This window comes from Tetrao urogallus, assembly GCF_951394365.1.
Source record: "Tetrao urogallus genome assembly, chromosome: Z".
Lineage (NCBI taxonomy): Eukaryota > Metazoa > Chordata > Aves > Galliformes > Phasianidae > Tetrao > Tetrao urogallus.
Genome location: NC_136816.1, coordinates 8,888,590 through 8,905,191, shown reverse-complemented (window position 1 = coordinate 8,905,191; position 16,602 = coordinate 8,888,590).

Genomic DNA, 16,602 nt, shown 5'->3' with positions numbered 1-16,602 from the left:
ACATTATCGCAGGCTAAAGCACTATATATCTTCAGCTATCCAGAGTTACTGGTGCAAGTACTGCCTTCTTACAAACTTTCAGACAGAGATGCTGTCAAACTCAGACATTACAATCCTCATTTTGTCCTTCATTTGGAATTTTTAACTTTAAGAAATTGCAACAATTCTATCGCAGACTTCCACAGGAACAGGAGACAATGGAAGACATTTGAATATCGGAAGGGACTTACAGGTAATTACATTTGGAGGTGGCTTCTGGTGTTCAACATGAACAGTTTTTAGGCTTGCTGACTATTAAGAAATAGATATCTGTATTTTAAGATTGTTAGATATAGATATCTGCATTTAAAAAATAAGTAGAAGGGGATGAAAGTTTCAATGAAGCAGCAATGGGCTACACAATACAGCAACAGGAAGAAATTTTACCCCAACCTCTGGTCAGAGGAATGGCACCAAAAAGTCTAATCTAGGCACAAATAGGTTGATGAGTGGCTCTCTCAAAAACAACAGTAACAGTCTTCAGAAAATAGCACCCACATGAAAGTTAATTCTTTCTTCTAATTGCATACTTATCTATACTTAATCTTCTTTTCAGTGCTTCTTAGTTTTCTGTCTCTCCCAAATGTGAAGTGTAATAGATGATTTCGATTCTAGTAACCACATAATCAGACAGCACACTGTACAGTGCTTTTCTGGTGCTTCTCTATTGCTGCTTAGATGCTCTAACCCTCTGATTGAATTAATACAAAAGAAAGAGTCACAGAACACCTGAAAACAAAGACAGTGTGGCAAAACTAAACTGATCACATATCTCAGTGTCAGACTGTGTTGTATGTGTACAGGAGTCTTTAGAGCACAGCTCACAGGTAAGCTTTTGCCTGTAATATCTTCTTACAAGTCATCTGATGTTAGGCACTGCTTGAACAATGAACATATTCAAGTAAGGTTTTTAATGGGAAATTCTCACCAGGAAAAGAGAGGAGTTTGTTACAAGTAAATATTGAAGACTGTTCAGCAGGAGTAGAAGAAAGGCAATATTCATCACCTTGGATAGGAAAGAGGTTACACTACAGTCTTTGAAGAAAAATATATTGGATAAAATTTGCAGTTTTAATTGGGAAAGGGGGAGAATTAAGTTACAAAGAAAACATGTTGTCATATACTTCTGGAAGCAAAGATCTTTAGGCTCTGAGCTCTGGAAGAACCTTACTCACTCCAGTTCCAGGCATATAAATAGGATGGATAGGACGAACAGGGAATGTATGTACCTGTTAAAATCCCATTCCTCCATCTAGTCTTATTTCACATCCCAAACGTAAGTACAAAGATAGAAAGTGAATGCTTTTTATCTCTTTACTGTGGAACCTTGGTCTGAGTTCTTCTACAATGCACTTTTTGATTCAATCCCTCTTCTTTCATTTTACTGTCTGCTCAGCCTGTGTCCTGCTGGCTTTGGCTGATTTTCTTTTCAGTCTTCTGCAACATTTGGTGAAAACAGAGACATTCATCTCTTCTCTTTAGTAACTTAGATGTGGCTTCATACTTTAGGGATCTCATTTTGAAACAAATTTCACTGAGAATATAGTAAGAGATAGAATTAGTGACTTTTTTTAGATAGTCTTACTAGATATTTTAATTGTATACTGTTCCATATCCTCAGAAAAGATGATCACAAAGGATAGACAAACTTTCCATCACTGCATTTTGTTTATCAAAGGCATATAATTTTGTCACGGTTGTTACAGTGGTCCAGGCTGTATGAGAATTCTGCTGTGCTTTCAGCACCTCACTGCACTAAGGAGTATCAAAGTTTTGGGAGGGGTACTGCTGAGAAAAGGCAGTTGTGTTCCTTTTTCTATCTCGCAACTCCCAGCAATAATCTGTGCAATGCACAAAAACAACCATTAGAGTCTTCAAATATTTCAGCTTACCATGTAGTACAAGTATTTGAGTTTGCTCTCTGTATGTTCAAATTATGTTCAAACATAATTTATTGCAGAAAAAATAGATTTTTTTTCCTTTATTTACATCAACATTTTGTTTTAAAAATAAATGCATGCTGAAACTTGAGCTGGTAAGTCCGGTCCTGTGCTAGTCTCTTTGAATGAAAATCTCATATGACGAACTTTTCATGAATTCAAAGGATTATAACAGAAAAACATTGACTTATGAAAGTGTTCCTTCATGCATAAGGAGAAAGTTTTATCCAGCTTGATCCTATTATAGACTCTGCTAGCACAGCTTATACTCTTACCATAGCAGTGCTCTGTAACACTTGCATAGCTAAGTCTGTCTTTATTTCCCTAGCACTAATCTCCTCAGCAGCACCCACCTCTTCCTTTATCTGTTCTAGACTTTATAAAAGTATTTAAACAATTTGCTTTGGCTAAACAAGGACCATATATATATATATGCCTTAGTTGTGTGAGTTCATAAGCTGCGATACATACATCGAAAATGGCTAATAACATAAAAAGATGTGAATGAAAACAGTAGTGATGATAAAGTTATTCCTTGCTTTTAAGAGTACTGGTTTCATGGAATAAAGACCTATTTCCATCGTCTGTGTTTCTCTGTATTATCACATAATAACCTATCCAAATCTAAAAAAGAAATGAGGCCTAAGTGCTTTCCTAAAATAAAGCATTGCATATGAAACTTTGTTTAGCAGAAGTGAGAGATTTGATTCTTCAGAATTAATCTGCATCTGCAATTCAACAAACCTGTCCCTCCAAACATGGTTATTTTTTTTTTCATTTTGAACTATGAGTTTTATTACAGCAATATAGAATTACTTAAAATGCAGTACTTCTTGTATTAGTAGTTGTTACAATAAGTCATTGTAAAAGTCCTGAACTTTAAAGGTCTGCCTCACTGGATATGTTGAATACAGCTGAAATAGAGAATCAATTCCCTTTTACTATAAAGAACCATGGCATCTTGCAAGTAAATGTCTACTACAGTGAAGCCAGTGAAAGTTTCTTCTTTTTCTTTTTGGTAGAGACAAAATGGCAGTCTACACAGGAGTCTGCAACATTTTCACAATGTATGTTGAACCCTGTACGTCCTTTTACAAAGAGACGCGGTGCATTGAAAAGGTTTGATGTGGTGTAACTGATCCTCTTCTCTCCATCAGTATACCAATGGATGTAGTGACAGCAGACAGCACATGCTCTGCTCTGAACAGCTGTGCTAAAATAACAAAGCAAACAAAAGTTATCTCAATGTTAATGGTTTCTCTTGAGAGGTTCAATTAATCCTTGCATTACTGAGAGTGGAGCTGCATAGTATGCTTAATTCACAACAAATAGACAAGAACAAAAGCTTTTCATTGCTGTCAAAGTCTTCCATCATCTTCAATTGCAAAAATGTTCAAGAACAGTGAAATAAAATTCTCTAACTGCAAACGAAGAGAACAGAACGGAGCAATGTTATTTTTGCACATTCTTCTTTCCTTAAAATCTTAAAACTACTAGGTTTTCTGTAGCTAATTGTAACCATGACCTTAAATCTCCATTCGCTTCATCATATGGGATAGTTTTTCTCTGTATCATGAGGTTCAAAATGTGTATAATAGTTTCAGTATTCCTGACTACTTATTTTGGAAACTTAATTTGGCTCTAACTTAGAGAGAAATGATGAAAAAGAATAGTGTTCTCCAAGAAACATATATTTATCATAAAAGAATTTTAATTGCTACTGATTAAATAGTTAAAATAGCATGTTTAGAAATTATATTCATCCACTGCAGTTTGTTCACCCAATGTTTGATATATCTCTTGTACAGTTAGCTTTAAAGCCAGTTTGCAATGTGGATGAAGATTAATTCTGTTAATCATTTTCCATGTCACTGTGATGCTGACCGTTACAGAAAATGAAGAACAGATAGGGTGAAAACATAGAAACACAGATCTCGAAAGTATGTAAATGCAGGTATCAAAATGCAAAGAAATACAGTAGAAAAAGGAAGAAGAGAAGTGATGAACAGATAATGGTTATTCAGGAGAAATTGGATGGGATGAGTAAGTTTTCATTTCTTGGCAATATTCACTTGGGCAATAATCACATGTGCAATTATATGCAGGATTTTAACTCATATCCCAGAGAAGGGAAAAATTGAAAGGAACAGACTTGACCCAGCTGATCAATGTGTGGTTCATAGCTTGCTGCTGCTGGCAGAATTTTGAGTTTCTTGATCATAGGATGGTCCACCAAACATCAGACATGATGGGATGCACTTTTCTCAGAGTGGGGGAAAGATTTTTGTGAAAGAGTTAGAAGAGATGATCAGTACATCTTTAAATTAAATTAAAAGAGAGAAGGGATAAAACCAGAGATAAACTATGGGTTCATACATCAAAATATGATGGAGGGCATGCTAGCAAGTTCCTACAGTCTGCTTCACGAGGTGCTGGGTACACTGAAGCACATTTGAGGCCAGCCATTAAGAAATACTACTTTTCTGAAAGAGTGGTCAGGTACTGGAATGGGCTGCCCAGGGAGGTGGTGGAATCACTAACCCTGGAGGTGTTCAAGGAATAGTTGGATTTTGTGTTGAGGGACATGGTTTAGTGAGTGATAGGTGGATGGTTGGACTGGATGATCTTGCAGGTCTTTTCCAGCCTTGGTGATTCAGTGATTCTGTGATTCTGAAATGTTTCTACAACAGTGAACAAGCATGAGGACTGAGCAAGAGAAGTTAGAAGTCTTGGCCCAGGCCCAGAGCTACAACATCACTGGCAGAAGTAAAACTTGTTGGGAAGAGCCCTGTGTCTGCTATTATGATCGATAGTTCTGTGGCTTTCAGTAGGAACAGGCAGGACAAGAGAGAAGGGAGGGATGTTGCTGTGTGTGAGGTAGGGGCTGGGCTGTACAGAGCTTGCAGTTGAGACTGATACAGTTGGGAGTCTTGGGTAAAGATGAAAGGACAAAGAAATAAAGTGGATGTCATTCTGAGAGCCTGTTGTAGGCCACCAAGTCAGGTTGACGACACCAATGAACTGCTCTTTAAGGAATGAAGAGATACCTCCATGTTCTTAAGGGTAACTTCAACTTGCCAAATATTAACTGGAAACACCACACAGCTGATAAAAACACGTCCAGGACACCCTGATTCTAACTTCTTGTTACAGTTACTAGGAATCAGACATGGAAAATGCACTCCTAAATTTGATGCTTGTAAACAGAGAGGCTCTTGTGGGTGAAGTGGCCATTGCTGGTCATCTTGCCACTGTGACTACATTTAAAATCTATGGTAACAGGAGGAAGTCTGCCACCAAAGCTTCAGCCTTGGATATGGGAGGAGCAGAGTTCATGCTGCCCAGGGAAGTAGTTGACAAGGTCCCCTAGGAAATTTCTTTTGACGGCATTGGAGTCCATGGGTGCTGATCACTTTTTAAGAGGCTTCTCTTAAGAGCACAGAAACAGATAATTTCAAAATGTTGGAAGTCATGCATGTGGGGCAGAAGATTTTAGGCTGTCGGGATGTTTAATGTTGAGTGCTTCTGAGACACCAAAATTTCCTACCCTCCTTAATTGAGGCAGATTCAAATGGAGATTCAGGGTCCTGCCAGTAATCAACATCATTTGTCTATCTTATCCTTAAAATGCACAAATACTTTCCTAGCTAGTTCACAATTGCCTCCATGATCTCTCCAGTGTTTGAACAATTGCTTAAATTTGCTTTTGCTGATATCACCCTTGAAGAAATGCCCTCATACTCTTGCATTCACTTGTGAACTTGGCCTTTTCATACTTCACCATTACTAGATAACCAAAAAGCAACAGCTAGCTGAAGTGCCTTGATTATCATGGCTGGCCAGGAGACAGCCTGTTTTGGCAGATGGAGATTTGGCTCCATCAATTAACTTGAGAGCCTTTGTGCTTCATTACTGCAATCTACCATATCTAGCCCAGAATAGTTTCCTACACAGTGAGCGATGTGACAGCCTGTCCCTGTACAAATTCTGATAGTATAGATACAGTACATCTGATCCAATAGTTTTCTCGTTTAAACTCCAAATTCCTCCTGCAGATTCTGAGGCATTCAGTTTCAACTTGGCAATCACACAAAGGGGTGTGTGGGGAGGAGAGCTGAATAGTTTGATCCTCATGTTGGTCTCCTGCCAGCTGCCAAACAATTTAAAGCAATCAAAAAGCATTTCTAAACTACACCAGCTGCTAGCAGCTCTGGAAGAGCCGTCTGCCAGGTTAGAGCACCCCAGTACAGTCATGGCTTGATTATGCAGCTTCCAGTTCCTGTACTGGGAGGTTAAATTGCATGCATGACAACAGCTAGATGTTAATATAAGTCTCCCTTGGAAGACAATTAGGAAATTGTCTCCTGCCAACTGACAAGTTTCAAGCCTGTTTGTACTGTTCTAGTATAGCAAAGAGAGTAGGAAGAGAAGAGGTATAATTCCACATCTTGCTTTTTCAGGCTCTCAACACGCTAAATATTCTGGAGTTGTCCTCATTATTCAAGACGCACCAAAATAACAACAAATATCCCGAACAATGGAGTTGACACAAAGCATAGAGGCTGGTATCTCCATGGTGGCCCATGGGTGTGGAACACACTGTGAAGAAAGATTAAAACAAATCTGTTCTCTCTTGGAGAAAAATTTGGAACCCATTTCTTTGCCAGTTCAAATAACAATAATAGCTCAAGGGAAAAGACACAAAGGAAAGTGGAGGAGAAAAGGAGACTCATCTGCAGAGGAGAGAAAAATATATTGTAGCATACAATAATGAAAGGACAAATAGAAATAAAATCTGAACACTGTGCAAGAAGTATTATTATTGGCTACTATTATGAACCCTATGACATATTGGGAGGAAGAAAATGAAAGATCAGAGCTGAAATCTCCATGGGTGGAAATCAACAACATTCTTCCCTGACTACAAAAAGCAATGCCAATATTGAACAGCTCTTATTTGGACTGTACTGGGTTTGGTTCTCCTTTTTCTTTAATTTCTGGTTTTATTTTTATGATCAGAGGATAGAGGATGGATTGACAATGTTGGCTGTGGGTCTCATGGGACAAGCCTGCTGTTTTGAGTTTTCTTAGCCTTTTGAATGCCTAATGCAATGCTAATTTGAATAACTAACAAAGTTTTCTTTGGCAAAAAAAAAACAACCCTATTTGGTATATGAACAACTAAATGATGACTTCAAATGATAATTAGCAAATTTTGTTATTGCTGATTCATAATTGCATGTTTGAATATTGGAAAGGAGAGAAAGTAAATGCTGTCTGACTGACCATGTCAGGAGAATCCTTACTCTGCATTCAGAGAGAGTTGCTTTAGATTTCAATTCAACTTCTGCTTTGAAAATATGTTTTCTTCCTCACAGAACACAATGTATTGTCTTGTAATTTGCTTTTTGGTTTGTTTTGCCACCAACACTTATCTGCTTGTCAAGGATACTTACAAAGAGTCCAAGGCATCTTTACAATTGTGATTCTTTTAAAAATTAATTGTTGCAAACAAATACAAGTAAGTATTTCTTTGTCACACTGGCAGAGTGGTAGACAATGAATACAGATAATTTTTTCTTTATTTCACAGTCTTTTAAGTAGTTATGTGGTAGCCTTCAGAGATGGTAAATAATAGATAAATGATTAAAGCACAGATTGAAAACAACAGTGAAATAAAACATACCACGGCCAAAGGAAAATTCTGTCTGAAATGAGCTTCTTTCTTACTCTGCACAACAGTAAGAAAGTCATCAGGTAGCCAGGCTAAGATTCACAAAATAATTCACTTCATCTGCCAGGAATTTATAACACTGCTTAAAAATCTTTTATTTAAAATGCTAATAATGGTAAGTGAAAGCACAATCCTCACATGCTTTTCACACCATTATTTCAGATCTTAGGTCACATTGAAGCTCAAGCAGAAAGTTGGTTTTAGCACATTCTAGAAAATGTAGCTTTGCTAAATAAATCATTTGAATTGGAATTTCTGGGGCTTGTTTAGCCTAGAAAAGTGAAGGTGCTGGGGAAACCTTACAGCAGCCTTTCAGTACTTAAAGGGGACCTATAACAAAGATGGGGAGGAGCTCGTTATACAGCGTGTAGTGAGAGGACAAGAGAGGAGGGCTTAAAACTGAAAGATGGCAGCTTTAGATTAGAGATAAGGAAGAAATTCTTTACACACAAAGTGGTGAGGCCATGGCACAGGCTGCCCAGAAAAACACGTGTGCCCCATTCTTGGAAGTGTTTAGGGCCAGGTTGGATGGGGCCCTGGGCAGCCTAATCTGGTGGAATCTGGAACAGATGCTCTGCAATCTCATCATCAGTGACACTGGCAGTGGGATGAAGTGTACTCTCAGCAAGTTTGGAGATGACACCAAGCTGTGTGGTGTGGTCAATATGCTTGAGGGACCTAAACAGCCAAGCAGTGGGCCCAGGAGAACATCATGAGGTTCAGCAAAGCTAAGTGCAAGGTCTTGCACCTGGGTCTTGGTAACTCCTGCTACAAGCTCAGTGATGTAAAAATAGAGCACAGCCCTGCCAAAAAGGACTTGGGGGTACTGATGGATGGCAGCTGGACATGAGCCAGCCATGTTTCCTCACAGCCCAGAAGGCCAGCCATATCCTGGGCTGCACCAAATCAATGCAGCCAGAAAGTTGAGAGATGATCCTGTCACTATGTCTCTATGCTTTGCAATGGTGAGACCTCCCCTGGAGTATTGCACCCAGATGTGGAGTCCTCAGTACAGAAGAGCACACCCAGAGAAGGGTCAGAAAAGTGATCCAAGAGATGGGACACTTCCCCTGGGAGGGCAGGCTGAGAGAGCTGGGGCTATTCTGCCTGGAGAAGAGAAAGCTGCAGGATACCTGGTGGTGGCCTTCTAGCATCTAAAGGGAGGGGGGGAGGGAGCTATACAAACGAAGGCAACAGACTTTTTAGCAGGATCTGCTGTGACATGAGAAGGGGAAAACAGTCTTAAACAAAAGGAAGGTAGATTTAGATTGGCCATAGGGAAGAAGGGTGGTTTTTCTGTTTGGTTGGTTTGGTTTGGTTTTTTTTTGCCAAGGGTGGTGAGGCACTGGCATAGGTTGCCCAGGGAGTTGGTGGATGCCCTGTCCCTGCAGACGTTCAAGGTCAGGCTGAATGGTGCTCTGAACACCTGGCTGAGCTGTAGGTGTCCCTGTTCATTGCAGTGGAGTTTGACTAGATGACCTCTAAGGGTCCCTTCCAACACAGTAATTCTATGCTTCTGTGTGTCAGCCATTCAAGAGGTTGAAAACTTCAGTGGCTGATTATGAAAATGAGGCTGCCTTTTCTCTGGTGCTACAAAGGAAGTGGCTGCTTTCTAGGGCAAAGTAGCAGATCTAATAAAAGTGGGCATAACTTTTTGCCAATGAAATAGCTCATAAATGCCCTTATTTTAGTACAACTTCCAAGATCCTTTGCTATCATCCCTCTCAATATTGGATATTGGATATTATTTTTACACAACATAGCATCTTTGATAGTTTCAGGTGTATTTTGAAACTCTAAGAAGGTATCACAACATTTGGTATAGGTCACTGGGTGTAGTAGTCACTGTAGAAGCAGCCTCGCTTCTACAAGAAGAAAAGCAGACCACTGTACACTCCTCCTTGAGGTAACCTAACATTTTCATAGCTGTTTTTATCTACCATTGTGACAAGCTCCTTTCATATATGTAGACAGATATACAGGGTTGTGTGCATCTGTGTGTCTGAGGTTCATTTGGACAAGAAAAAAGAGTCAGCTCTTCAACTGTTAAGAACCTCCTTGTCTCTGTGACCCTGAAGCTACTTTCACATGGATTTTTATTGCAGAACTCTTTACTCCAAGAGGGATGTACCAGCCTCCAGTGTAGGCATTTAGACAACAACTGAATCAGAGGCTTTTGCACCAAGAATTTAGTAAGAAACGGTCCCCCTTTTTCATATTGAACATTATAAAATAGAGTGGGAAACTTACTTTGCCATTTTTTTCAGGCCAATATCTGATTTCCCAGGATTTCTCTAAAACTGTTTTTCACATTATTTGATTGTTCAAATGTCTTACTTTGACCTAACTCAGGAGATGGAGCCTTCTGCCAAGACTGACAATATCTATGAATTTAAAATATCTCAGAATCGTGTTAATAATGAGGACATTACCAGAACAGTTAATCACTAGTAGCATCTTGTTTATGGCTGCAAAAAGTCTTAGTCTGTAGGACTGCTGTGAGTAGAATTCACTGATAGCTCTTGCAAAACATGTATGGTAATACAGATTTTGTTTATGGCTCACTTGAAACAAAGCATTTGGTCTTAACCCAATTTAATGTGTTGTTCGGTCAGGATTTCCTCCAGTGACTCATAATACCCCCACTGAATTTAAGAGGATATGTGTAAATCAGCATTAACCTCCAAAACTTCTGACTTTTTATCTTGCCTCTAAACTGGCAACACACCACATCTACATGTCCTACTAATACAGGGAAATATCTCCTCCTACTTTTCTTTCTTCCTTATTTTTCCTCTTAAATGAGATCTTAAATGAGTCAGAGACTGCAGGTCACACACATGGCAGGCATAAAGCATAGTTTAACCCTGGACAGCCAGCTATACAAATACTGCTGATATGACTCTGCAGCCAAGCAGTCCCACAAGTAAGCTCTGGCATCATGAGCTAATGCAGAAACCAATGGTTAAAAAATGTACTGGAGATATATGTAAGTTAAAATAAATAAATAAATAAATCAATCTGTGAGTCTGGAGAACATTTTTCTTTTTCTTTTTTTTTAATTTTTTTAAAGGAGGCAAAGATAAAACTAAAGTCAGTGTCAGAATGTGAAAACTCAAATAGACAAATGAGAAGCCAGACAAAGCAGACAAAGTATACATAATTTAACACGGAAACTAATTATCTATTATGATAATGTTGTAAGGAACATCGTGATGGAGGCTTGATCTCTGTCTGAGAAATGTTCTCCAATTCATCCAAGCATTAATGGGCTTTTATGCAAGAAGCTAGAGCAGCAGATTATGATAATTTTCTCTGACCTTTTGAGCCATAATGCCATATATTAGCTTTCCAGCCATGTGTGTCATGTGGAGTTCTTCTGCACAATTCTTCTGAATCTGTGGGATGTCCTGCTGTGAAATGATCTATCTGATTCACCCAACAGAATGGATCTAATCAGTAAGCATTTGATAAACCCCTCCTCTCATGCTAGATGCTAAGTGGCATCTTGAGAATGCAGGAACACAGGTACACACAGTCCCAGCAACAAATCTGAAACCATTTTTCAATACAGTATTCAAGTTTTCTTAATCTTTTCCCATTTTATGGATGAGGACCCTATCTGTATTCTTTTCAAGGCAATCTCTTGCTCTCTGAAATTTATTGACAGCAGTGAGCTCTGCTGTGGGCTAACAGATCAGGTTCAGACATCACAAACACTGAAAACAGTACAGGAATAGAGCAAAAAGAAAAAAAGAGAGAGAGAGAGAAAATGGCAGTTGTGATTTCTTCAGATGTAGAGATTTCACAAGTCAGAGGTAGTATAGGAAGTTCTGTTTATTGTAGTGCAGGCTAAACAGTAGTTCACTGCTTCTAATGGCTTATGAAACACATTCATGACTCTCTCAAAGAGAATTATGCCCACACTTTTGTTTGCTCTGTGTTTACATGATTTTCAGAATGAAAATATTTTCTCAAATGGAGCAAGACAAAATGAAGGTGGGAAACCTGAGAGCGATTTTAGAATGCCAGAGGCAGGGTTGACGTGGTTGGAGTTCCGTATATCTCCACTCAGAATCTGAAGGCAGGAACAGCATCTGGTTTGGGCTTGCTTTTTTTGACATGTGTAGATAAATTTCTCTAAAAGTGGTACTCATTCTTGCTAAATCTCCATGCTGAATTTGAATTTTTCATTTTTAAAGGAATATTTAAGTTCCACAGCAACTACTTTGAATGGCTGTGACTCATCGTGGGTCATCATTTGACCAACATAACGCTATTTGCTATTTCAGGAGATACGCTTACTCTGTAATTGCTAGTTTTCGCTTAATATGACACTACTGCTGATGTTCCTTGGTGGGGTCACCATCTGGAAGTCTGTAGGCTGCCTTTACTATGAACTACTCTAAACACCCTTGCACATTACCAACAGCTTAAGTTATCTGTACCAATTGGGTCGCAGCAATGCGCAGCATCTTCCTGGACTCACCTCTCAGGCTTCTGCTGCCTCCTGTCTACTCCTGTCTCAGCACTGCTGCACCTTTTCTGGAACACATACAGGTCTCCCAGCGCTGTGCTGGAACAGCCAAGCTCTTGCAGGATACATCTCTATAACCTGCAAGCCTTGGATGAATAATCGTCTTCATGCGCAGCACTATTAACAGCACACTTCTACATGTGTCTCAATGTCAGCCCTTGTAGGAGTTTCAAAAGTGATGTTTTTCTCTCATATTTAAGGAATCACAGGATCATTACTGAATCACAGCATGGTTGGATTGGAAGGGATCTCACAGCATACCAGCCCCACCCCTGCCATGGCCTGCTTGCTCCCCTTCAGCTCAGGCTGCGCAGGGTCCTTCCATGGCCTGGAGCATCTCTAGGGATGGGGCACCCACAGCTCTGGGCAGCTGTTGCCCTGCCTTCTGATTGGAGAGTTTCTTCCTTATCTGTAATCTAAACCTACTCTCTTTCACCTCAAAACCATTCACCGTTTTTCTATCACTGTCTGCCCATGTGATAAGCTCAAACACCAGCCTCATTTCACCATGTGGGAATACAAACGTTCAGCCAACAATGAGATGGTCCTGTAGAAACTTGCTGGAAAAAAACAATGTGCAACACATTTCCAATCCATCTTACTCCTTAGGGGATATAATAACCAATGCAAAGAATTTCCTTTTTCAGCAAAATTTTGTAGCTTGCAACAGAATGCCTGGAAGGCTGGGTGAAAGAAATGGAACTAGGGATGTTGGTTGATGCATGGCTATACACGAGCCAGCAGTGTGCCAAGAAGGCCAATAGCATCCTGGCCAGGATAGGCCTTATCACTCTCTACAACTCCCTGAAAGCAGGCTGTAGTGAGGTGGGAGTTGTCCTCTGCTCCACGGTAACAGCAATAGGATGAGAGGTGATGTTCTCAAGTTGTATTGCGGGAGGTTTACGTTGGATATTAGGAAAAATTTATTCTCCGAAAGAGCAGTCAGGCACTGGAACAAGCTGCTCAGAGAGGTAGTGGAGTCACTGTCCCTCGAGTTGTTCAAGAAAAGGATGAATGTGGCACTCAGATGTATGGTTTAGTGGTGAGTACTGGTGGTGGGTCGACAGTTGGACTATCTTAGAGATCTTTTCCAACCCAAATAATTCATCGATTCTATCTGTTCGCACAGACAGTAAGAATAAAGAGAACATTTTATTTTAAACATTTCAAAAAAGGGAAGGATGGTACCACAATAATGCCAGTAAAAATCCATCTTGATTTTTCACAGGAGCTGAAGTTGTATCTTATAATTTACCTTATACAGCTATGCAGCCTAATGAGTACTTCTTATTTAAACAGTATTTTCAGCAATGAGCTCAGAAGTAGTTACATAAAGACCTTCTTTACTGCTGTGACAGAGCACAGGAACAAGCTGCCCAGTGAGGTTGTAGAGCCTTCTCTAATCAAGAACTGCCTGGATGCTTACCTGTGCAACCTGCTGCAGGGAACCTGCTTTAGCTGGGGGCTGGACATAACGATGCCTAGAGGTCCCTTCCAATCCCCACAATTCTGTGGTTCCGTGATAAACAGGAGTATCATCTCTAACTGAGATGCTCTTACATGTAACACACACACAGATACTTGGCAAGGCTTTAGCTAAAAGCTGCATTTGCATATGGATGGCATTTATGGCCTCCAAATTAAAGTAAGGCCCTTCTGGTTTTCCATCCATCCCTGCCTCGCAGGCCACACTGCTGCAGGATGTGATATTCTGCAGTTGACCTGCATTCCTTCCAAACCATTTAATCGCACAGAGCTGACCAGCATTCCTGTACCAAACCAGCTCGTCAAATGCATTACAACTGCACCAAATGGTTACTTCACCTCCGTGTATGTGCAAGTGTGGAACGTGCCACGTCCATGTGTGCCATCCACAAAAGCAAATGATGCAGCAGAGAGGGACATCTCCAAAACAAACCTTTCCCCCTCGCCGTCAGTCAGCACGGGTGTGTTTGGGGGGCTGAGATTGCCCCACGGCCCCTGCCTGGAGGACGAGGGTTAATTCATAGCAGACTTCATTCAGGCTTCTTTCCTACACGCTGCGAAAACGCAGTGCGAGAGGAGGGAGGATGTGCATGGAGTGGGGCTAGAGGGAACGCGGCAGCGAGCGGCCGCGGAGATCCCCTCAGCGCCGCGGGCAAAGGCACCTGCGGCATCGGGAGGAGCGGCAGTGGGGATAAGGGGTAGGGGGGAGGCAGGGGAGGGAAGAAAAAGGGGCTGGGAATGGAGGGGCTGTGGGAGTAATAGATGGAAGAAAGGGAAAAGTGGGGAAAATGAAAGGAAAAAAAAAAAGGGAGGAAAGGGATGAAAAAGGAAGAAAATGAGAAAATGAGAAAAAATAGAAAAGAATGGGGAGAAAGGGGGGGGAAATGGAAGAAAGGGAAAATGGAATGGAAAAAAAAAAAACGAAAACGGGAAAAGGGAAAAAGAATGGGGGAAGGGAAGAAAAAGAGAAAAAAAGGGAAGAGAAAGAGAAAAAAAATGAAAATAATGTAAAAAGGAAATAAATGGACAAAAATGGAAGGGGAAAGGGGGAAAAGGGGAGGAAAAGGGGGAGCAAGAGGGAAATGGGAGGGGAAGAGGGCGGAGAAAGGAGGGAAAACGGGGGAAGGGGCGGAAAATAAAGGGAAGGGTGGGGGGGCAGGGCGAAGGAGAGACCCCCGGGCGCTATTCCGCACCACCGCAGCCCCGCACGAAGCCGGCGCTCGCATCGGGGCCGCCCCTGAGCCCGCGGACCGCGGCGCGACCGCATCGTGACGCAGCAGCGGGACCGTCCGCAACGGCACTGCGAGCGCGGAGAGCGCCGGGCCGCGGCGGGGCCACCCCGGAGGAAGGCAAGCGGCCGAGGGCGGGGCCCGATCCCGTACCGGCGCGGGGAGGCGGCACCTGGGTCCTTCCCCAGCTCCATCACCCGGCGGCGGCCGCTGAACGGCGGAGCGGAGCGCGGCGCGGGGTGAGGCGAGGTGAGCGGCTTTGTGGGCCCGCGGGCGGGAGGGGTGCGGAACGGGGACCGCGGAGAAGGCGGCGGCGAGCCCCGCACCGTGCAGCCCGGGACGGGGTTCGGCTGCGGGCGCCTCCCGGCTCAGCCTCCGCAGCCCGGGCGCTTTGAGCCCCGGCGTTTCCTCCGGCAGCAGCCCCTGCGTCGGAATCGGGGGGGAAACCGAGCAAAAGTTACGCGTTTGTAGCTGCGAGGAAGCGCGTAGCGAGTTCTCCGGTAGAAAAACAGCACCTTGGGTCAACCGCGGTCCGAGGGCGCGAAGCCGGGATCAGACCTCTTTCTTGTAGCAGTCTGTTCGAGCTGTTTTATGAGCAAACGGGAAGGACGGCGCACAAATCAGCTCCCAGACAGTGTGCTTCGCTGTTGGTGTTGCTACCTCGTAGCATTTCAGTTGCTGGCTCGAAGCCACAGTACTTAAAGACACATTGATTAGTTAGCACCACTTCTCGACAAAAAAATGAAACAAAGCAAAGAAAAAAAAACTTAACCCAAGCGTGCTAGTCGCTGTGATTCTGTAGAAACCATAGAGGCAAGTCGTCTTGCTACATCTTGTACTGCACGTGCCCCTATCGAGCTATAAGTATTCAAGCCCATTGCCTTGCTGGTCAGTGTGGACATCTTCAGGCCACGACTTGCTGCAGACAGCTCATATGCTGCTCGGTGAGCATAGGAAGCCACTGGGCTTCTTGTGCTGCTAGGCTGTGGGTATGGCATGCTGTAGCCACACCTGAGGCTTTTATATCTGAACAAGAGCCCTGCTGTTGAGAGCAGGCTTGAAAGGACTCTCAGTGGGAACTGATGAGAAAGGCTGAATGTGAGCACAATTGGAATTTAGCCTGACCTGTTTCACTTGTATCACCATTCCAGTGAGAATTCACAAGTTATGCAGTGATTTCTGCACATAGCACCCACACCTAATGTGAAAAAGAATCATTTTTGGCATCCTTCACAAGGTGTAGTGTGCTTTGTCTGCATGTTCTGTCAGAAGCTGCGCACCATTTCACTAACAGTATCATAAACCAGCAGACCTCTCCTTCTCCAGACCTTTGTGGTTTTTGATCTGTGTTGTTGGCTCCATGCAGTGCAAAAAGAAATGTGACTTGTGGCTTGTAGGAAGATGGATGAAATGGGGACATTTCTTTCAGAAGAGGGGGCAGTGAAGATCCACCTCCATGTCTGGGGAGGCTCTGAGGGACTGGCCGGCCAGAGTAGCTTGTTGAGATAAACAGACTTTCAGGTGAGGAGGTCTTGGAGAACAGTGGATTATATGAGACAGAAAAAACTCCTCTCCTCAGCAGCTTTATTTTTTTTTAAGGACAGAAAATGATGTGGTAAGCAAGCAAGTTTGACCTGA